The sequence below is a fragment of the Muntiacus reevesi genome, chromosome 9 (genome assembly GCF_963930625.1).
Source record: "Muntiacus reevesi chromosome 9, mMunRee1.1, whole genome shotgun sequence".
Taxonomy (NCBI): domain Eukaryota; kingdom Metazoa; phylum Chordata; class Mammalia; order Artiodactyla; family Cervidae; genus Muntiacus; species Muntiacus reevesi.
Genome location: NC_089257.1, coordinates 43,548,447 through 43,572,727, shown reverse-complemented (window position 1 = coordinate 43,572,727; position 24,281 = coordinate 43,548,447). Strand labels below are relative to the sequence as shown.

At 37.0% G+C, this 24,281-nt stretch overlaps 1 pseudogene; it reads right to left on the bottom strand.

The window, feature by feature from the left end:
* Positions 1–15,515: 15,515 nt before the first annotated feature.
* Positions 15,516–16,487, bottom strand: LOC136175873 (olfactory receptor 52N4-like; annotated as a pseudogene).
* Positions 16,488–24,281: the final 7,794 nt, after the last annotated feature.

Sequence of the window (24,281 nt, the reverse complement as noted above, 5' to 3'; positions counted from 1 at the left end):
ATACACATTTTGTTCAGACAACAGTTTTTTTTTAATGTAGAGTTAAATGTGAAATGCACTATGCATATATTCTTTAATATCTGGAATAGACCACAAAAGGTGCTACCCACAGAAAAATGACAGTGAATTAAATTAAAATTAATTTTTTAAATTAAAAAGCACTGCTGAAAGTGTGAAAAATGAGACACAGACTAGGAAAAGATATTTGCAACACATAAGTTGAACAAAAATTAATATTCAAAATGTCTAAAATACTCTTACAATATCAATAAGAAAAAGAGGGAGGGACAAATTACATAAAATATATATTTCACAAAAGAGGAAAAAAGTGACAGTAAACATATAAGTAGTCACCAACTTTTATAATAATTTGGAAAATAAATGTAATTTGAATGTCTCATGGCATAGAAACACATGCCAAACTAGATAGTTAAAATGAAAAAGCATAAAAGATACCAAGTATTAAAAAAAAAAAAGATACCAAGTATTGGTGAGGACATGGAATGACTGGAATTCTCATATACTACTGGTATGTGTATAGGTTTGAAATAATTTTGTCATATCTTGATGGTGAGTGTCATATAGCCATCACATCCATTCCAACTAAAAATGTGTGTATATTTTTGCCAAAACACATCAACTATTACTTGAATGATTATTCCAATATTATTTGTAGTATATTAATAATCTAAATCTGGAAGATATCTAAATTTCTGTTGATATCAAAATGGGTAAATAAATTTTGGTGTGTTACCACAGTGAAACTTGATAATGACAACAGACATAACTACACGCACAATATAAAAAATATAAATCTCACAAATTGCTAATTTTAAAAACTAGACAAAATAGAATTTAATGTTTAGCACCATTTACATTAAATACAAAAGTGGATCAAAGAAATAGGTGCTATTACACCAGAAGAGTGTTTTTCCCAAGTGTGAATAAGTGAAAAAAAGCATGAGGAAGAGGGGTTTAGTGACACTGCTGGGAATCTTATCTTTCTTAATCTAGTTGTGAGAGAAATGGGTTTCTGGTTGTAAAAAGTCATCAAGATGTAATTGTGAAAATTTCATATGTATATTATGCTATTAAAATCAGAAAATCATATTGAAGAGAACATTGAAGGTGCATACTGAAACATGCTACCACATTTTGTGTGTTCAATATTTGTATATTTTTTTCAGACTGACAGAAATTTTGGAATGCTAACAAAAATTAATGCTCTAGAAAACCATTGAGTGCCACGAAATGAATTCTTTACTGTGTTCCATCGGAGAGAATATTCATTCTACCTTCCATTAATAAATGTAGCTATTTCATTGTCATTATCTATAGGGAATATAATCACTTTGAAATTCTGCATCAGAAAGTGCCACCAAGAAGTGACAGATTAGATTTGTTAAAGGTTTGTTTTGGGAAAAGTAAAGAAACACAGATTGCACATATTGATACACACGCCCTTCACGGACTTCTCCTTGTGCCATTACAAAACCTAAGACAGTTATACCGACTGTCACAGGAGGCTACTTGCTGTTTTCTACTCCTATCACACTGATATTCTCTGCTTTGTGATATGTGGCTCTCTGCCTTTTTGGTGCTCATCTTCCAACTCTCATCAAATATAGTTAATTCATATTCATTTAAAGAAAAAACATTCTTCAGAAAGAGTTGAATGTCTCTTGAGTGTGACAGTAGTGAAACATTCTATAACTAATCTGAAAATAATATAGTTATAAACTGCCATAATTAGAGGCAAGGAACTGATTTATTCAAATAATAATTATTTTCATTGTATTTAACTCATGGTGCTATAAAAATCAATTCATAGTGGGAATCCTCCACAATACAGTAAAATTATTTACATTAAGGACAGTTTGTATATTTTAATAAAAGGACAGTTTGTATTTACATTAAAACCCCCGGTATCTAACAACCACCTGATACATATCAGAAAACTTTTAAAATAAATGAACAGATAGAAGAAAGAAGAAATAAATAAATGAATGACATTTTATGCTTGACTTTGAAAAGTATTAATTATAATCTAATTAATATTACTTGGAATGCATAAAATAAACTAGTAGAATAAAAAATACAAAGCATCTTCCTCAAGATCAATAGAGTCACACACATAGCAAATAAACATGGTTACCAAGGGGGAAAGGAGAGGAGGGATAAACTGGGAGATTGGGATATATAATATATATTACATATAAGATAACTGATATGAAATTTTTGTGTAGCACAGGGAGCTCTACTTAATACTCTGTAATGACCTATATGAGAAAAGAATCTAAAAAAGAGTGTATATATGTATATGTAGAGCTGATTCACTTTTCTGTACATGTGAAACTAACACAACATTTTAGATCAACTATACTCTAATAAAAATTAATTTTAAAAAAAGATTACTAGAAAGATACACAAATAAACATTCCCTTGGTAAAGTAGGGAAGCAAAATACAGGTGGTAAGAATAAGATGACAAACTCAGAACAAATATATTGGTTTGATCAATATTTAAACCATCTATCAATTTTAACATAATTCTAATTAACTTAAAAATAGGATTTCTATTCCTTTCTCCATCTATCTACTTTATAGCATTGAAGAGTTTCTCTTAACTGTGATGCTCAATACCTGCTTTGAACTGTATTGTTTTTGTTTAGCTACCCAATCGCATCCAACTCTTTGCAACCCAATGCCAGGCCACCCTGTCCCTCACCATCGCCTGGAGTTTGCCCAAGTTCATGTTCATTGCACCAATGATGCCGTCCAGCCTTCTCATCCTGTGAAGCCCTCTTCTTCTGCCTTTGATTTTTCCCAGCATCAGGGACTTTTCCAGTGAGCTGTCTGTTGGCATCAGATGACCAAATACTGGAGTTTCAGCTTCAGTATCAGTCCTTCCATTGAATATTCAGGGTTGATCTCCTTCAGATTGACTAGTTTGATCTCCTTTCTGCCCAAGGGATTTTCAGGAATCTTTTCCAGCACCACAGTTCGAAGGCATCAATTCTTTGGAGTTCTGCCTTCTTTATAGCCCAGTTCTCACAACCGTACATGACCACTGGGAAGACCATAGCCTTGACTATATGGACCTTTGTCGGCAGAGTAATATTTCTGCTTTTCAACACGCTGTCTAGGTTTGTCATCACTTTCCTGCCAAGAAGCAATAATCTTCTGATTTCATGGCTGCTGTCACCATCCACAGTGATTTTGGAGCCCAAGGAGAGGAAATCTGTCAGTACTTCCACTTTTTCCCGTTCTGTTTGTCATGCAATTATGGGGCCAGATACCACGATCTTAGTTTTTTAATATTTAGTCTTAAGCTGGCTCTTTCACTCTCCTCCCTCACCCTCATCAAGAGGTTCTTTAGTTCCTCTTCACTTTCTGGCATTAGAGTGGTTACATCCACATATCTGAGGTTGTTGGTGTTTCTCCCGACTGTCTTGATTCTAGCCTGTAACTCATCCAGCCCAGTATTTCTCATGATATCCTCAGCATATAGGTTAAGCAAACAGGGTGACAGCAGACAGTCCTGTCATACTCCTTTCTAGATCTTAAACCAATCAGTTGTTCCATACAGGGTTCTTACAGATTTATCAGGAGATAAGGAATATGGTCTGATATTCGATCTCTCTAAGAGCTTTCCACAGTTTGTCATGATACACACAGTCAAAGACTTCAGCATAGTCGATGAAACAGAGATAGATGCTTTTTCTGAAATTCCATTGCTTTCCCTATAATCCAGAGAATGTTGACAATTTGGTCTCTAGTTCCTCTTCCTTTTCTAAACCCAGTGTGGGCATCTGGAAGTTCTTGCTTCACATAATGCTGAAGCCTAGCCTACAAGATTTTATGCATGTCCTTACTAGCCTGAGAGATGAGTGTGATCGTCTGGTGGTTAGCACATTCTTTGGTACTGCCCTTCAAGGGAACTGGGATGAAGATTGACCTTTTTTAGTTCTGTGGCCACCGCTAGGTCTTCCAAATTTGCTGACATAATGAATGAAAAACTTCAACTGTATATTGCATTGTAAATAGCAGTGCACAATGCAATATTGCAGCTTCTCTTGGAGTAAAAGGGTCTCTTGACAAGAGTGAACAATGTCAGTTCAGTGCCTTAATAATTTCTCTGCAGAAAGAATAATTACCTGTGTTGAAGAAAATAGGGTACTGGGGTGTGGTCAGAGTTACTGGAATAATAATACAAACACAGGACTCCGGCCACTTATAAAATACATCTTTGATATATCTATTGTCTATCTCCATCTTTAAATTTAACAGGCAATTGATGTACTTTTATTAGACCATGATTAATCCTTGGATTCATATTTTTTTTTCATTTGAGGGTTGTTTGCTCATGTAATTTTTTCTATCAAAAATCAATGAAATAAAGTTATAGGTCTGTCTCTGTAGTACATAATCAAGGCAAATTACATTATGATTTTGAGGAATAACAAAGGAATCAGGGTAAAACTAGAACAATTTTACCATTGGATTAATGTTTGAGAACTATTTTTCTAACTATTGCCCTATTTCTCTTTATCATGGGAGTGATTTACTTCTAATTTTCCTTTGGATAGAGAAATAACAGAAATAATCATAACCACAAAGTTACACTTGGGGAAATACACATTTTTCAAGAATGTCCAATATCATACAACACTTTTCCCTTAAAATTGTGTGACTAGAATCAAAGACTTCTTTCTGGAAAAGTAATAAGCAATCGCTATGTATCCATAGACCTTCTCCACTTTGTCTTACTGCCTATAAGAAAAAAAACAAAGAAAAGATTTCCTGCCATGGTCCTTCCTTTTGTGTATGTTAATTACCTTATGCTTTGTTTTCACAGCGAAACAGTGAGCTGAAGGCGATCTGGGCCCAGTATTCAGGGTCTTGGTTAAAAAAATTCAAGTCTTAGAATAAATGTGCTTGCATAGCCAGCACCTCTTGCTTCCTTGTTATTTATACTATCAAACTGAGCTTTTAAAGGAAAATGTGTGTTAAATGCCCCAAAGGGATATTTCAGAGTATCAAAGACACATGTGTTGATGTGAGAATCAAAACCAGTAAACACTTTCTACTTTTAGTGCTGAAATAATGATATACAAATATGTGAATACTCTCGTACATGTGTGTTTGTGCTTTAGCATGTATATTTGTTAGGGGAGAGATTGAATATAAACATAAGTGATTTTTTTTTCAATTTATTTATTTATTTATTTATTTTTTTAATTTTATTTTATTAGTTGGAGGCCAATTACTTCACAACATTTCAGTGGGTTTTATCATACATTGACACGAATCAGCCATAGAGTTACACGTATTCCCCATCCCGATCCCCCCTCCCACCTCCCTCTCCACCCGACTCCTCTGGGTCCTCCCAATGCACCAGGCCCGAGCACTCGTCTCATGCATCTCACCTGGGCTAGTGATCTGTTTCACCATAGATAATATACATGCTGTTCTTTTGAAACATCCCACCCTCACCTTCTCCCACAGAGTTCAAAAGTCTGTTCTGTACTTTTGTGTCTCTTTTTCTGTTTTGCATATAGGGTTATCATTACCATCTTTTTAAATTCCATATATATGTGTTAGTATGCTGTAATGTTCTTTATCTTTCTGGCTTACTTCACTCTGTATAATGGGCTCCAGTTTCATCCATCTCATTAGAACTGATTCAAATGAATTCTTATTAATGGCTGAGTAATATTCCATGGTGTATATGTACCACAGCTTCCTTATCCATTCATCTGCTGATGGGCATCTAGGTTGCTTCCATGTCCTGGCTATTATAAACAGTGCTGCAATGAACATTGGGGTGCACGCGTCTCTTTCAGATCTGGTTTCCTCGGTGTGTATGCCCAGAAGTGGGATTGCTGGGTCATATGGTAGTTCTATATCCAGTTTTTTTAAGAAATCTACACACTGTTTTCCATAGTGGCTGTACTAGTTTGCATTCCCACCAACAGTGTAAGAGGGTTCCCTTTTCTCCACACCCTCTCCAGCATTTATTGCTTGTAGACTTTTGGATAGCAGGCATCCTGACGGGCATGTAATGGTACCTCATTGTGGTTTTGATTTGCATTTCTCTAATAATGAGTGATGTTGAGCATCTTTTCATGTGTTTGTTAGCCATCTGTATATCTTCTTTGGAGAAATGTCTGTTTAGTTCTTTGGCCCATTTTTTGATTGGGTCATTTATTTTTCTGGAATTGAGCTTCAGGAGTTGCTTGTATATTTTTGAGATTAATCCTTTGTCTGTTTCTTCATTTGCTATTATTTTCTCCCAATCTGAGGGCTGTCTTTTCACTTTACTTATAGTTTCCTTTGTAGTGCAGAAACTTTTAAGTTTCGTTAGGTTCCATTTGTTTAGTTTTGCTTTTATTTCCAATATTCTGGGAGGTGGGTCATAGAGGACCCTGCTGAGATTTAAGTCGGAGAGTGTTTTGCCTATGTTCTCCTCTAGGAGTTTTATAGTTTCTGGTCTTACATTTAGATCTTTAATCCATTTTGAGTTTATTTTTGTGTATGGTGTTAGAAAGTGTTCTAGTTTCATTCTTTTACAAGTGGTTGACAAGGGTGCCCACTCTCACCACTACTATTCAACATAGTCTTGGAAGTTTTGGCCACAGCAATCACAGCAGAAAAAGAAGTAAAAGGAATCCAGATAGGAAAAGAAGAAGTGAAACTCTCGCTGTTTGCAGATGACATGATCCTCTACATAGAAAACCCTAAAGACTCTTCCAGAAAATTACTAGAGTTAATCAATGAATATAGTATAGTTGCAGGATATAAAATTAACACACAGAAATCCCTTGCATTCGTATATACTAACAATGAAAAAACAGAAAGAGAAATTAAGGAAACAATACCATTCACCATTGCAACAAAAAATAAAATACTTAGGAGTATATCTACCTAAAGAAACAAAAGACCTGTACATAGAAAACTATAAAACACTGACGAAAGAAATCAAAGAGGACACAAACAGATGGAGAAACATACCATGTTCATGGATTGGAAGAATTAATATTGTCAAAATGGCTATTCTACCCAAAGCAATCTATAGATTCAATGCAATCCCTATCAAGCTACCAACGGTATTTTTCACAGAACTAGAACAAATAACTTCACAATTTGTATGGAAATACAGAAAACCTCGAATAGCCAAAGTAATCTTGAGAAAGAAGAATGGAACTGGAGGAATCAACCTGCCTGACTTCACACTCTACTACAAAGCCATAGTCATCAAGACAGTATGGTACTGGCACAAAGACAGAAATATAGATCAATGGAACAGAATAGAAAGCCCAGAGATTAATCCACGAACCTATGGACACCTTATCTTTGACAAAGGAGGCAAGGATATACAATGGAAAAAAGACAACCTCTTTAACAAGTGGTGCTGGGAAAACATAAGTGATTTTAATGAAAACTAGGGTTAAATATTTATTTTTACATATTTTATCTCAAACGTATATTTCCCTTTTGAGTTTTCCTGGTGACTCAGCAGTAAAGAATAGCCTGCAATGCAGGATACACAGGAGACATGGTTCAATTCCTGGGTCAGGAAGATCCCCTGGAGGATATTAGCACCAATTGCTGAGAGGTAGAGTAATGCCAATGGTAAAGAAAGCCAGTGTTGCCACCTGTGAATTCCTGGGAATCTCATCAGGATGAACTCAGAGATTTGAAATTTAAAGCTACTGGAGACTTTAAGAGAAGCAGACATATTTTCCTAAGAGAAAAACAAATATATTTTTAAAGTTGCATTCTCTGAGCATAATTATACATAATTATCAATAAGATGAATTCACCATATTTTAGTCAAAATCTTACTGATTAGAATTATGTATTTTGTTAATATTTGCACTGTATGCCAAGACAGTGTGCACATATTTGATATCAATAAATATTTTTGAGTGAATGAAGAGGCTAATAAATAATTGATTCAGATTTTGTGTAAGATTTTAAGAATATTGCACTGTATTTTAAACATTAGTTTTGGAAGGTGTAAGAGGAAACACCAAAATAAAGAACTATACTTTCTATTTCATAATTCAACAGAAATCTTAAATTCCTAAAAAAAAAAAAAAAAATTCCCCACAGCAAAATAGATTAAAAAAAAAAATAATAAAATCAAAGGAGCATGGAACAAAATAAGTCAATAACCAGAACAAGTATGTGAGATTTGAAAATTAAGTTCAGTCAGTTAGACAATGCTGCATGTTGACCATATTTTACATTGATTATATGCAAGCGCTTATGCTATAAAATATATTTATATATGTATGAACCTCCATAATTAGCCCTAGGGACTCAGTGGTAAAGGGCCCGCCTGCTCATGCAGGAGATGTGGGTTCCATCCCTGGGTCAGGAAAAACCCTGGAGAAGGAAATGGCAATCACTTCAGTAGTCTTGCCTGGAAGATCCTATGGACAGAGGAGCCTGGAAGGCTAGGTCTCTGGGATCACCAAGAAGTTGGACATGACTTATGCAATAAAATATTTGCATATAAATATGAATCACCAAAGCTAGCAATGGTATTTTTCACAGAACTAGAACAAATAATTTCACAATTTGTATGGAAATACAAAAAACTTTGAATAGCCAAAGCAATCTTGAGAAAGAAGAATGGAACTGGAGGAATCAACCTGCCTGACTTCAGTCTCCACTAGAAAGTTACAGTTATCAAGACAGTATGGTACTGGCACAAAGACAGAAATATAGATCAATGGGATAAAATAGAAAGCCCAGGGATAAATCCATGCACCTATGGACACCTTCTCTTTGACAAAGGAGGCAGGAATATACAATGGAGAAAAGACAATCTCTTTATTTTTTTTTCTTCCCAATTATTTTTATTAGTTGGAGGCTAATGACAATATTGTAGTGGTTTTTGCCATACATTGACATGAATCAGTCATGGATTTACATGTGTTCCTCATTCAGAGCCTCCCCCCTCCATCTCCCTCGCCATCCCATCCCTCTGGGTCATCCCAGTGCACCAGCCCTGAGCATTTGTCTCATGCATCCAACCTGAACTGGTGATCTGTTTCACACTTGATAATATACATGTTTTCATGCTGTTCTCTCAGATCATCCCACCCTCGCTTTCTCCCATGGAGTCCAAATGTCTGTTCTATACATCTGTAAGACAATCTCTTCAAGAAGTGGTGCTGGGAAAAGTGGTCAACCACTTGTAAAAGAATGAAACTAGAACACTTTCTAACACCATACACAAAAATAAACTCAAAATGAATTAAAGATCTAACTGTAAGGCCAGAAACTAGAAAACTCCTAGAGGAAAACATAGGCAAAACACTCTCTGACATAAGTCACAGCAAGATCCTCTCTGACCCACCTCCCAGAGTAATGGAAACAAAAGCAAAGATAAACAAATGAGACCTAATTAAACTTAAAAGCTTCTGTACAATTAAGGAAACTATAAGCAAGGTGAAAAGGCAGCCTTCAGAATGGGAGAAAAAAATAGCAGATGAAGCAATTGACAAAGTAGTAGTGAAGTCACTCAGTCATGTCTGACTCCTTGTCACCCCATGGACTGTAGCCTACTAAGCTCCTACCTCCATGGGATTTTCCAGGCAAGAGTACTGGAGTGGGTTTCCATTTCCTTCTCCAGAGTATCTTCCCAACCCAGGGAGTGAACCCAGGTCTCCCACACTGTAGGTAGATGCTTTACCATCTGAGCCACCAGGGAAGTAACTGACAAAGAATTAATCTCAAAAATATACAAGCAGCTCATGAAGCTCGATTCCAGAAAAATAAATGACCCAATCAAAAAATGGGCCAAAGAATGAAACTGACATTTCCTCAAAAAAGACATACAGATAGCTAACAAACACCTGAGAAGATGCTCAGCATCACTCATTATCAGAGAAACGCAAATCAAAACGGCAGTGAGGTACCATCTCACACCGGTCAGAATGGTTGCTATCAAAAAGTCTACAAACAATAAATGCTGGAGAAGGTGTGGAGAAAAGAGAACCCTCTTATCTGTTGGTGGGAATGCAAACTAGTACAGTCACTATGGAGAACAGTGTGGAAATTCCTTTAAAAAAACTGGAAATAGAACTGCTATATGACCCAGCAATCCCACTGCTGGGCATACACACCGAGGAAAACAGAATTGAAAGAGACACGTGTACCCCAATGTTCATCACAGCACTGTTTACAATAGCTAGGACATGGAAGCAACCTAGATGTCCAGTGGCAGACAGATGGATAAGGAAGTTTTGGTACATATACACAATGGAATCTTACTCAGCAATATAAAAGAGCGCATTTGAGTCAGTTCTAATGAGATTAATAAAACTGGAGCCTATTATACAGAGTAAAGAAAGTTAGAAAGAAAAACACCAATACAGTATATTAATGCATGTACATGGAATTTAGAAAGATGATAACGATGACCCTACAAGTAAGACAGCAAAACTGACACAAATGTAAAGAACAGACTTTTGGACCCTGTGAGAGAAGGCAAGGGTAGAATGATTTAAGAGAATAGGATTGAAACATGTATATTTTCACATGTGCGATAGTTTGCCAGTCCAGGTTCGATGCATGAGACAGGGCGCTAAGGGCCGCTGCTCTGGGATGACCCTGAGGGATGGGATGAGATGGAGGTGGGAGAGGATTGCAGGATGAGAGACACATGGACACCCATGGCTGATTCATGTCAATGTATAGCAAAAACCACTATAATATTGTAAAGTAATTAGCCTCTAACTAATAAAAATATATTAATTTAAAAAATTTAAACTCAGAATTACCACATGACTCAACAATTCCGCTGTGAGATATTTTGTTGTTCAGTCGCTCAGTCATGTCCAATTCTTTGCAACCCCATGGACTGCAGCACACCAGGCTTCCCTGTCCCTTACCATGTCCTGGAGCTTGCTCAAACTCATGTCCATTGAGTCAGTGATACCATCCAACCATTTCATCTTGTGTTATCCCCTTCTCCTCCTGCTTGAAAACAGATGTTCCCCTAAAAAAGGTATATAAATTTTTATAGCATAGCTTTTCAAAGAGACCCAGTTCATCTCTCACAAATGGTCACTATCCCCCGCTTCTGTATCTGCTTCTGCCCTGTGGGATTACTCTTCAGGGCAGGCTGGACCCTTGCGGTTTTTCTGCCTATATGGGGGCACAGCTGTGAGCTGTGGTAAAGTGGCTACTGTAGGAAGTCTTGGCTGCTTCTGGGGTCCCACTTGGGTAAGTATCAGCAATGGCCAACACCACTTCACCCAGACTCTGCCCCAGGAATGGGTTGCATCTGCAGCCTGGTCAAATCTTTCCTCTGGTTCTGGCCACCTCAGATTAAGCACCATGTTGGAGCATGAAATGAGTCAGGCCAGAGAGTTCACCTGGCCCGGGACTGGAGAACGTGACAAGGCAGTTACAGGAAACACAACAGCTGCTAGGACAGACTATGTCTGCCCTTCCTGGGGACAAACCAGTAGGCACATGCTTTTCAGGAGCAGAGTCCAGGCTTCTCCAGCCTTTCTATCTGTTTCAGTCATTCTCTTATCCAGCCAAGAGGGTTTGTCTCCTCAGCATAGGACCTCAACAAGTGACACTGGGGAAACTGGATATTCTCATTTACAAAAAATAAAATTGGACCATTACCTTGTACCATATACAAAAATTAATTCAAAATTAGTTAAATAGCTAAACTCAAGAACTGAAAAATAAGAACCTTAGAAGACATAGGGAAAACTCTTCATGATAATTGTGTTTGAAAATGGTTTCTTAAATATTACAATAAAAACACTGACAACAAAAGCAAAACCTAGAAAAATGGACTATATAAAATCTAAAAACTTGTGTGCAACAAAGGAAACAAGTAATAGAGTAAAAAGGAAATCCATGGAATGTGATAAGTTATGTTATTTGCAAAGCATATATTGATATGGGATTAATATCAGAATATATAAAGAACACCATCTCAACAAAAAAAGACATTTTAATTTTAAAATTGTTAAAAAAGAAAAAACTTGAAAGATGTTTCTCCAAGGAAGATATAGAAATAAATATCAGGTACACAAAAATATGTTCAACATCATTGATTGTTGTTGTTCAGTCACCAAGTCATGTCCAACTCTCTGCAACCCTATGAACTGCAGTGTGTCAGGTTTCCCTGTTCTTCACTATCTCCCTGAGTTTGCTCAAACTCATGTCCATTGAGTCAGTGGTGTCATCCAACCATCTCATCCTCTGTCCCTTCCATCTCCTCTTGCCCTCAATTTTTCCCAGAATAGTCTTTTCAAGTGAATTGGCTCTTCTCATCAGGTGGCCAAAATATAGAACTTCAGCTTCAGTATCAACCCTCCCAATGAATATTCAAGGTTGATTGTCTTTAGAATTGACTGATTTGATCTCCTTTCTGTCCCAGGGACTCTCAAGAGTCTTCCCTAGCACCAGAGTTTGAAAGCATCAGTTCTTGATTAGGAAAATACAAATCCAAACCACAATGTGATGTCACTTCACAATGGTATCGTGGCCAATATAAAAAACAAACAAACAAACATAATATAACTAGTGCTGGTGAAGATGTGGAGAAATTGATACCCTCGTGTATTCTTGTTGAGAATGTAAAAGGGTGTGGCATCCATAGAAAAAGAAGAGATTTTCTCTAAAAGTTAACAATAGGATTAATGTATAATTCAGTAATCACAGTTCTGGATGTATATCCGAAAGAAGTAAAAACAAGATCTTGAAGAGATATTTGCACAGCAATGTTCATTTCATCACTATTCACATTAGCCTTAAAGTGGAAGCAAACTAAGTGTCAGTAGACCACTGAAAGAATAAAGAAAATATGGTATATACATACAACAGAATGTTATTCAATCTTAGAAAAGGAAGAAATCCTTTCATATGCCACAACATGAATGAACATGAGGACATTATACTGTGTGAAAAAAGATAGTCATAAAAAACACACAAAAATTACACATATATGAGGCATCTATAATAATGAGACTCGTAGAAACAAAAAGTAGAAAGTTGGTACAAAGTGATAAGAAGAGGGAGAAATGGAAAAACTGCTGTTCACTCTGTAGAGTTTCTTCTTTGTCAGATGAACAAGTTCTAGAGTTCTGCTGTAGAGCATTGTAAATTCATTCAATTCTGCTTAAATGTACCCTTAAAAATGGTTTATGTGGTAAATCTTATGTTGTGTGTATTTACTACACTTAAAATTTTTTTAGCAATCAAACTCTTAGAAAGGGGAAGTGGAAAGGTGGTTACCAGAGATGTGGAGAAGGAAAAAAGGGAATAGTTCAATAGGTATATAATGTTGGTGTTGCAAGATAAAAGAAAGTTCTAGAGATCTGTATACAACAATGTGCATATAGTTAATACTACTATGTATGTATGTGTGTGCGTGATCAGTTGTGTCCAACTCTTTGCAACCTCATGGACTATAGCCTGCCAGGCTCCTCTGTCTATATAATTTTTCAGCCAAAAATATTGGAGTGGGTTGCCATTTCTTACTCCAGGGGATGTTCCTGACCTAGGAAACCACGTCTCCTGGGTCTGTAAATTTAAAAATCCTTTAAGTGATCATTTTTATGTTATCTTTTTTTACCACAATAATATAAAAGAGTGGGTTTAAATTTTGTCAAATCCTTTTTCCTTAACAATTGTATGATAACATGATGGTTATTATTTAACCTGTTAATGTGGTTGATTGTTGAATACTGAAACATTCTTGAATACTGAGAATAAAATCTACTGGACTGATTATTTAATAATGATATATAATTTTTATGCATTTTTGAATTTTAGTTGTTGGATATTTTTTAGGAATTTTTCTACCTGGAATCATAAGAGATATTGCTTTGTAGATTTTGTTGCTGTTGTTCTGTCTTTCTCCAGTTTGGGTAACAGAATAACACTAACTTAATAGAAAGAATTGTGAAGTATTTCCTTCTTTTCTATTGTCTAGCAAATATTGCATAGAATTGGTGTTAATGCTTCAAAATTTTGGCAGAATACTCCAATGAAAATAGAAGGCTCTGGAGATAACATTTTTAATAAAAATTCACTGTCATTTTGGTGATGGACAGGGAGGCCTGGCTTGCTGCGATTCATGGGGTCGCAAAGAGTCGGACATGACTGAGCGACTGAACTGAACTGAACTGAATGGTAACAGAACTATTGAAAGTGTATTTTTCATACTGAGTACATTTTGATGTGTTTTCTGGGCAATTGTCAAGAATTTACTTAGTGTAGAATGTCCATATTACCCTTTCATTTTTTTAGAGTCCAACATGATATTCTGTTTCATTCCTGGAATTGTGAATTTGATTCTTCTCTTTTTTTCCCTTATCAATATTGATAGAGGTTAGTCCATTTTAATGATGTTTTCAAGTAGCAAACTATATGTTTCATGATTTTACCTTTATTTTTCTGATTTTAATATTTTTATCTTCTCCTCTTTACCATTCCCTTTCTTCTACTAATGAAATAGTAGTCATTGTAGGAGTTATCAGTTTAGTTCAGTTCAGTTGCTCAGTAATGTCCAATTCTTTGTGACCCCCTGGACTGCAGTACATCTGGCTTCCCTATCCATCACCAACTCCCAGAGCTTACTGTCATTCTTCTTCTAGATTTCTCAGGTGAGAGATTGGAATATTGCTTGGATATTTTCCCTCTTTTCTAATGGATGTATTGAGTGCTTTAAATTACTCTTTGAACAATACTTTATTGTGTTCCAGAAATTATGATACATTGAATTCTATTTTTAGTCAATGTATTTTTTAAATTTTCCTTGAGATTTCTTCTTTAACTCATGGATTATTTACAAGTGTTTTGCTTATTTTCTAAATATTTGTAGGTTGTCCTGTCCTTTTTTATTTTTTATTTATTGTCAGATTTTGGAAAATATGCAGCATATGCTTTTGATCTTTTTGAAATATTTAGGTTTCTTTTATGGCTCAGGATAAATCTTATTATAGGTATATGTTTCATGTACACATGAAAAAATTAATGTATATCCTAGCATTGTTGGGGAAATTGTCTTATAAAGATCTATTAGATACTGTTGATTGAACTTTTGTGGGTTTTATATTCTTGTTGGTTTTCTGTATAGTTGTTCTCTCCATTGTTGAGAGAGATATGTTGAGGTTTCCAACTGAAATTTTCCATCACTATTTGAAAAGAGGACTGGTATCTACAGCAGATACCTGTTCCTTAATTATTCCTTTCTTAATAATTATTCTGATTTCCACTATGTTTTTTTCATTGTAACTTGGGCTAATGAGGAGACTAGTCTTCCGCAGATGTGAGGAGATAAAAAATTCGTAAGACAGTGTGTGTGCACGTGGGGCAGGGGGGTGTCAAGGCTTTGGGCATCCTGAAGACATTGCCTCAATCAGCACCTTCACTTGTTCTGACCCAAATTTTACACTTACAAAGATAATCTTAGAACCTGATCAAACTTCCAACAGAAGTGTCACTTTGTTTCTTTCCCTTTGCCTTTCATCTCTTCCCTGAAAGATATGTGACATAGGATTTTGTATTCTTAGGACCTGAAAGGATCCTTAGGACACAATCTTGGCTCTGCTTGGTTTTCACCCCATAGACAATAGGGTTCAGAGTGGGAGGCAGGAGCAGGTAAATATTGGCCACAATGATGTGGCAAGATGAAGGAATTGTATGGCTCCCAAAGCGATTAAAAAAGAAACAGAAGAAGGCTGGGCTGTAGGAGAAAACTATAGCACAGATGTGGGCAGTGCAGGTGCTGAAGGCCTTCCGCCGAGCTTCTGCTGATGATAGACTGACCACTGCCCGCAGGATCATGGTGTAGGAGATGGTGATGCACAGGATGTCAAAGCCCCCAATTAGGAAGGCAGCCATCAGACCATAGATAACATTGATCTTGATATTTCCACAAGATAGCTTGGCTACAGATAGCTGATCACAGTAGGTATGATGCATTACGTTGCCTCTGCAGTAGGGTAGTCGCTTGGTGAAGAAAACCAAGGGAATGATGAGAAATACTGCTCTCAGGAAAGTGGCAACCCCAACTTTTGCAATAACAGGATTGGTGAGGATGGTTGAATAGCGCAGAGGGTAGCAGATGGCCACATAGCGGTCCAAGGCCATAAGCATGAGCACCCCAGATTCCATCCCTGTGAAGGTGTGAATAAAGAACATCTGGACCAAACATTCTTCAAAACTGATTTCCTTGAGTTGAAACCAGAAGATGCAAAGATCTTTAGGGCATATGACAAGGTCAGTTAAGGAAAGCATGGCCAAGAAGTAATACATGGGTCTGTGTAGTGAGTCCTCACAGCGAATGAGGTAGAGGAGACCACAGTTCCCTACAATAGCTACAACATACATGGAACAGAATGGGGAGGAAATCCACATGTGCATGTCCTCCAGTCCTGGGATCCCATTAAGAATAAAACAGGCTGGTGTCACATCTGTTTAGTTCAGCAGTATCATGATCAGGCTGGTATAGTCACTAAGAAGCTTATATGGTTTCACTGTTATTTTTATTTTGCTTTGCTTTTTGACCCTACTAGATTTGGAAAACAGAAAAAGAAATCTCAGTTGTGGTCCTCTATCTGTCTCGTCTCTCTGTTAAATGTGCATTTTAAATCAAAGAATCAAACATTTTAATGCCAGGAATATTTATTTATGCATAGCTTAAACCAGGTATGTAGTCTTTGTTAATTCATTAAATGATAAATTCATTAAACAAAGATATATGTATCAGCTATTATATGCCAGACACTATCGCATATATTGAAATATTATTTTAAACAAAAGAGAAAATTCTAATAATTGATGAATAAGAATCTCAAAATAGATAAATCTTCATAAATTTTTAATTAAAAAACTTGGTTGCAGTCTTTCTAATAAATTTTTGTTTGCTGCTGCTGCTGCTAGGCCACTTCAGTCGTGTCCGACTCCTAGCAACCCCATGGACTGCAACCTACCAGGCCCCTCCATCCATAGGATTTTCCAGGCAAGAGTACTGGAGTTGGTTGCCATTGCCTTCTGTGAATCCTACTTAAATGTTCATTACTGCACACATCTCCTTTTGGGTGTTTTCTTAAGGAAAATCTTATTAATTACTCATCAGTGACACAATAGACATGGTTAGAATGCATTTAATATAGATCTTATTTCTAACAGAGTTCATATTGATGCTTACTGTAAACCAGCCACCGTTCTAGGATTTTACAAAGTTTAACGCATTTAGTCCTCACTACAAGCTCAGAAAGCAATCTTTGATTAATCTGTACTTTGCTGCTGCTGTTGTTCAGTCTCTAAGTTGTGTCTGACTCCTTGTGACCCGATGAACCGCAGCAGTCCAGGCTTCCCTGTCTTTCACTGTCTCCCTGAGTTTGATCAATCAAACTCATGTCCATTGAGTTGATGATACCATCCAACCATCTCATTCTCTGTTAACCCCTTCTCTCCTGTCCTCAATCATTCCCAGCATCAGGGTCTTTTCCAGTGAGTCGGCTCTTTGCATCAGGTGGTCAAATTTTGGAGCTTCAACTTCAGCATCAGTTCTTCCAATGAATATTCAGAGTTGATTTCCTTTAGGATTGACTGGTTTGATCCCTTTGCTGTCCAAGTGACATTCAAGAGTTTTCTCCAGCACCAGAATTCAAAAGCATCAATTCCTTGTCTCTTAGTCTTTTTATGATTTGTACTTTACAAATGAGTAAATAAAAACCCTTGGTAGAAAATTTCTTCATCATTCAGTCATATCTGTAGCCCACCAGGTTCCTCAATCCATGGAATTTGCCAGGCAAGAATATTGTATTTGTTTGCTATTTCCTTCTCCAGGGGATCTTCCCGACCCAGGGATCAAACCCAGGTCTCCCGCATTGCAGGCAGACGCTTTACAATCTGAGCCACCAGGGAAGCCCCATAAATGTCATAGGTTTTCTCAAATTCTAGCCTCAGGTATAGGTATTAAGAACATTTTGATCCTTTTGACACTACCTCTTCTTCCTTTGTTTTTCTTCATTTATTTACTTTCTGGCTCTGAAATAGTTAAGAAAATTTTACAATGTCTGTGCTTTCAAGCTTAGTGCTGATAATGGTGACAATAGATGAATAAAGGGAATATTTCATGCAAAGATGAGCACAATAAAGGACAGAAATGGTATGGACCTAACAAAAGCAGAAGAACAGTTGGCAAGAATACACAGAAGAACTATACAAAAGAGATCTTCATGATCCAGATAACCATGATGGTGTGATCTCTCACCTAGAGAGAGACATCCTGGAATGTGAAGTCAAGTGGGTCTTAGGAAGCATCACTATGAACAAAGGTAGTGGATGTGATGGAATTCCAGTTGAGCTATTTGAAATTCTAAAAGATGATGCTGTGAAAGTGCTGCTCTCAATATGTCTGCAAATTTGGAAAATGCAGCAGTGGCCACAGGACTGGAATAGGTCAGTTTTCATTCCAATCCCAAAGGCAATGCCAAAGAATGTTCAAACTACTGTACAAATGCCCTCATCTCATACACTAGCAAAGTAATGCTCAAAATTCTCCAGGCCAGGCTTCAACAATATGTGAACTGTGAACTTCCAGATGTTCAAGCTGGATATCGAAAAAGCAGAGAAAGCAGAAATGAACTTTCCAACATCCGTTGGATCATTTAAAAAGCAAGAGAGTTCCAGAAGAACATATACTTCTGCTTTATTGACTATGCCAAAGCCTTTGACTGTGTGAATCACAACAAACTGTGGAAAGTTCTGAAAGAAATGGGAATACCAGATCACCTGATCTGCCTCCTGAGAAATCTGTATGCAGGTCAAGAAGCAACAGTTAGAACTAGAGATGGAACAACAGACTGGTTCCAAATTGGGAAAAGAGCACGTCAAGAATATATATTGTCACCATGCTTATTTAAATTATATGCAGAGTACATCATGCAAAATGCTGGGCTGGATGAAGCACAAGCCGGGATCAAGATTTCTGGCAGACATATCAATAACCTCAGATATGCAGATGACACCACCCTTATGGTAGAAAATGAAGAAGAATTAAAGAGCCTCTTGATGAATGTGAAAAAAGAAAGTGAAAAAGTTGGCTTAAAGCTCAACATTCAAAAAACTAAGATCATGGCATCCGGTCCCATCACTTCATGGCAAATAGATGGGGAAGCAGTGGAAACAGTGGCACACTATTTTTGGGGGCTCCAAAATCACTTCAGATCGTGACTGCAGTCATGAAATTAAACAATGCTTGCTCCTTGGAAGAAAAGCTATGACCAACCTAGACAGCATATTACAAAGCAGAGACATTACTTTACTGGCAAAGGTCCATCTAGTCAAAGCTATGATATTTCCAATAGTCATGTATGGCTGTGAGAGTTGGACTGTAAAGAAAGCTGAGCACCAAAGAGTTGATGTTTTTGAACTGTGGTGTTGGAGAAGACACTTGAGAGTCCCTTAGAATGCAAGGAGATCCAACCAGTCCATCCTAAAGGAAATCAATCTTGAATATTCATTGGAGGGACTGATGCTGAAGCTGAAACTCCAGTACTTTGGCCAGCTGATGTGAAGAACTGACTCACTTGAAAAGACCCTGACGCTGGGAAAGAGTGAAGGCGGGAGGAGAAGGGGACGACAGAGGATGAGATGGTTGGATGGCCTCATCGACTCAACGGACATGAGTTTTAATAGGCTCCAGGAGTTGGTGATGGACAGGGAATCCAGGAATGCGGTAATCCATGGGGTCCTGAAAGGTCAGACAAGACTGAGCTACTGAACTGAACTGACTGATATCTTTTATTGTGAAGGCACTTACTGGGCATTGTGAATCTGGAAATCTATGGCCATGAACTTTCATTTTGGAAATTTTCTTCTATTAAATTTTCATCATATCTTCCCTTCCATTGTTCTTCTTATTTTACTACAATTCCTTTTTGCCAGATATTGACTTTTCTGGGCTTTTTCTCGTCTTTGTGTTTAAAAATTTTTCTCATCCTGAATCAATTCATATTTTGGATTCATCCTCTAGAAAATTCAACTATATTTTCCAAACTCACACTAACACTACACCCCCATATAGTGCTGTTGTTGATGAATTTTACAAGATCTTACTTTCTCTGAATTTTGTGACTCTGAGAACAATATTTTTATATATACTTAATAAACATATATTATACATGTGTATATTATACATATATGCTTCAAAAGTATTATTTTAATCATGGCTGTCTCAATTTTTATTTTTAAAAATTTTTTGCCTTTTATTTGAAAGTGTTACAAAAATATATGATAATCATTGATGATTAATTTATGCTTAAGAAAGAGGTTGTAGAAAGTTTCTGATTCTAAATACCAGTGATTGGTGTGTCTCATCAACTGGTAGCATTTATTTTGAGTCCTCAGGTTGGAACCTCTTCTTCATTGGAGACAGTTATCAGGTTCATAGCTTTTTTCCTGAGGAACTTTTGTGTTTTGCTGAAAAAAATCCAGTAATCTACATCCTAGAAGGTTACATAACAGGCTGCCCGTGATCTTGGAGTGATGTAGTGGAAAGACTGAGGATCTCACACTTCAATGTGAATATGAGATTCAACCTTCCCATCTTTAATGATGCTTCATTCTTGACCTTTGTCACACCTGAAATGTGTGCATTTATATTACCTGTTAAACTTTATTCCCAGAATAAACTTCCAGTCACCATAAAATAAAAATACCAATGTTTAAAATGGTAGATGCATTAGAGCTATCAAATTGTTCCTTAGTCAGTATTTCTACCTACATTTTGGTTTTATCTTCATGTATTTATACCAAGGATGACAGGTTAAACAACTGCAAAAGGAAAGTTTTTGGAAATAGTAAAGCGATATAGGATAATCTTGTTTCTCAAAGCACTCTAAATTACTCTTCCTATACCACTGTGAAAACCTTCAGTTCAGTTCAGTATCTCAGTTGTGTCCGACTCTTTGCAACCCCATGGGTGTAGCACGCCAGGCCTCCCTGTCCATCGCCAACTCCCAGAGTGTACTCAAACATGAAAACCTTACAGTAATATAAGAGCAGATAGAAAGGAAAACTAGGGAAACTTAGAGTCACATCAAGAAAACTTTCTAGGAGAGATGGACGATTTCTCTTAGACCTGAAGCAAGCTTATATTTCTAGCAGACCAAACAGGCAGAGCAATATATTCTCTTTTGTGCTTTTGCTTTTTTCTATTCAAATCATACTGACATTTTTAGTTTTGTGAATTTACAGTCTTCTCTCCTTTTTTGCACTCCCCCATACTTTCCAAAATAACCTCTATATTACATTTTTCATGAAGATTCAACTCTCTTGGACAGGTTAGAGTGCCAATCTCTACGGTGTCTTAATATGATATAATTAGCGAAATACTTATCTTATGGTCACAAAATAAATTTGTAGATGAAATCAATTTTTCCACTAGCTTAATGTTGTGATATTATAAAATCTTATATTCTTGAATCATACACAATATAATAAAATCCTTAATACTAAATTTTTACTTCATGCTTGCATTGTATAGCAAGACACTTAGTACATGTTAGATGTCAATAAATATTTTTAATGAATTAACAGATTATGAATTATACTTTTATACTTGACTTTAAACATTGTTAAACTAAATGCTGTATTCCAAACATTATTATTTGGAAGATATAAAGTAACTACCAAAAGAAACAAAATATAATATGTATCTAAAATAAGTCACCAGAAATTGTACATGCAAAAAAAATCCATAATAAATCAGAGAAAACAAAAGAAATCTCAAGAAAGCAAGAAAAATAGTGTGATAGACAAAATAAACATATTTGTTTGTGAATAAGATCAATAGTTTAAACTAAAGGATTATTTTTTAAGATACATGCATCAAAAAAGAGGCATGTCAGAAAGAAAACCATGCTGGAAGTATGCACAGAAGTTTTATAGGAAACAGAAAACATCAAATAATATAAACACATCAAGAAATTTGGGAGGAAATACTGATTTCAGGCAATGCCAAAATGAAAGCAGGAAAATGTTGGATTAAGAACACTTTTGAGAAAAATAGACAAAGGTTTGATACAGAACAGTTAATGTATCAAACTGTTGCCTCTTTAGGTACTAAAATAAATTCTCCTGCTCAGTTTGTTGAGCCAGAGTTGAAATTAAAAAATTGGGCCTCATTTAAATCATGTCACAGCTTATTAGGGGATCCTCCATTTCTTATTTTAGTGCCATTGATGTTGCTTTAAATTATTAAGACCAAGAGTAGCTAAAACGTTACATGTCACACTTTGGAAATGAAGAATACTATGGATTTACAATATAAGAGTTATGTTTCCATGAATACCAAAATTACAATCAACTTTCTTTCTTTCAGACTTGTAAAGGTATATTTTATGTTTGAATACCACATTATATTTTTCAGATTACTTTCACAGATGTTACTAAAAGAAATAAAAATGCTATAAAAATCACAGGCATGTATACATGTCCATATGTTTATGCATATATATAATAACTGAAATAAAATAGACACTGAAATTTGTTTTTGATAAATATTTAGCTAGTGTATACTAAATTGCCATAAATTTTGGGAAAATGGTATCAACACTCATTTCTGTTTCTTAATACATTTGAGGAGGGAGGAGCCAAGATGGCGGAGGAGTAGGACGGGGAGACCACTTTCTCTCCTAGAAATTCATCAAAAGAATAACAACGCAGAGCAAACTTCACAAAACAACTTCTGATCACTAGCTGAGGTCATCAGGCGCCCAGAAAAGCAGCCCATTGTCTTCGAAAGGAGGTAGGACAAAATATAAAAGATAAAAAGTGAGTCAAAAGAGCTAAGGACGGAGATCCGTCCCGGGAAGGATCTTAATAGAGGACGTTTCTAGACACCGGGAAACCCTCGCACTGGCGGGCCTGGGGGAAGTGTTTGAATCTCAGAGTTTGAATCTGACTGGGAGGGAAACAATAAATAAAACCCACAGATTACGAGCCTAAAAGCAACTCCCAGCAGAAAAGTACCCCAGACGCCCGCATCCGCCACCAGCAAGTGGGGGCGGAACGGAGAGGAGCGGGCGGCATTGCTTGGGGCAGGGTCTGGGCCTGAGTGCCCTGAGGACAATCGGAAGGAGCTTTTGTGAGTTGCCAACTTGAACTGTAGGACAGCAAAAGAGAGAGAGAAAATTAACCGCCCGTACACACTGCCGGCCGTTCGCAGAACAAAGGGACCATGATTCTGGTTGGTCGACATCCGCCGGGAGGGTCGCGGCGAGACACAGGGCACACGCACCCAGCCGGCGCGGGCGGGGACTGGGGCTGGGGACGCCGAAGGAGAGGGCGCATGCACCCGACTGGCGCGGGCGGAAACTGAGCCTGGGATCGCGCAGGGCAGAAGACGCACTGCACTCGGGGAGAGAGCGCCCGTTAAGCGCCTGGCTGCCTGAGCCACTCTGGCGGCATAGAGACAAAACGCAGGCGCAGCTTTGTGTTCCGCGCTTTTGTGGATCACCCGAGGTCTGGAACCGCGCACAGCGTCCTGCGCGCTCCATACACAGCAGCAGGGAGCCTGAGCAGCACAGACGGAGAAAACAGCGCCAGCCCCTCCCTGCAGCGCCAGTCCCTCCCCGCAGCGTGACGGACCTAGCTACCTGAATAAGAGTCCACCTACGCCCACCTGTGTCAGGGCGGAAATGAGGTTCTGAAGAGGCCGGCAACAGAAGCCAAATAAACAAAGGCAACCACTTCAGAAGGGACCAGTGCAACAGATTAAAATCCCCATAGAAAACACTGACCACACCGGAAGGGCCTGTAGATATCGAGAAGTGTAAGCTGGAATGAGGAGCTATCTGAAAATGAGCCAAACCCACACTGACCGCAACAGCTCCAGAGAAATTCCTAGATATATTTTGACATTTTTTTTTTTTTTTTTTAAGTAAGAAAAAAAAGTTTTTTTTATTTTTTCTTTTTTCTCTTTTATTTTCCTTTAAAATTCCCTATTACTCACCCATTACTCCTTAACATTCATTTTCATAGATTTTTATGATTTTTTTAAATAGGAAAAACAATTTTTTTCTTTCTTTTTTTTTCTTCTTTTTTCTTCTTCTCTTCTATTTTTCTTTTTCTCTTATTTCTTTTAAAGTCTTCTAGTACTCCTCTACTACTCCTTAATTTTCATTTTCAATACACTATAACCTTACAGAAAAAAAAAAAAAAGAAGAGAAGCCCTATTTTTAAACCGAACTTCATATATATTTCTAAAATTTTTTG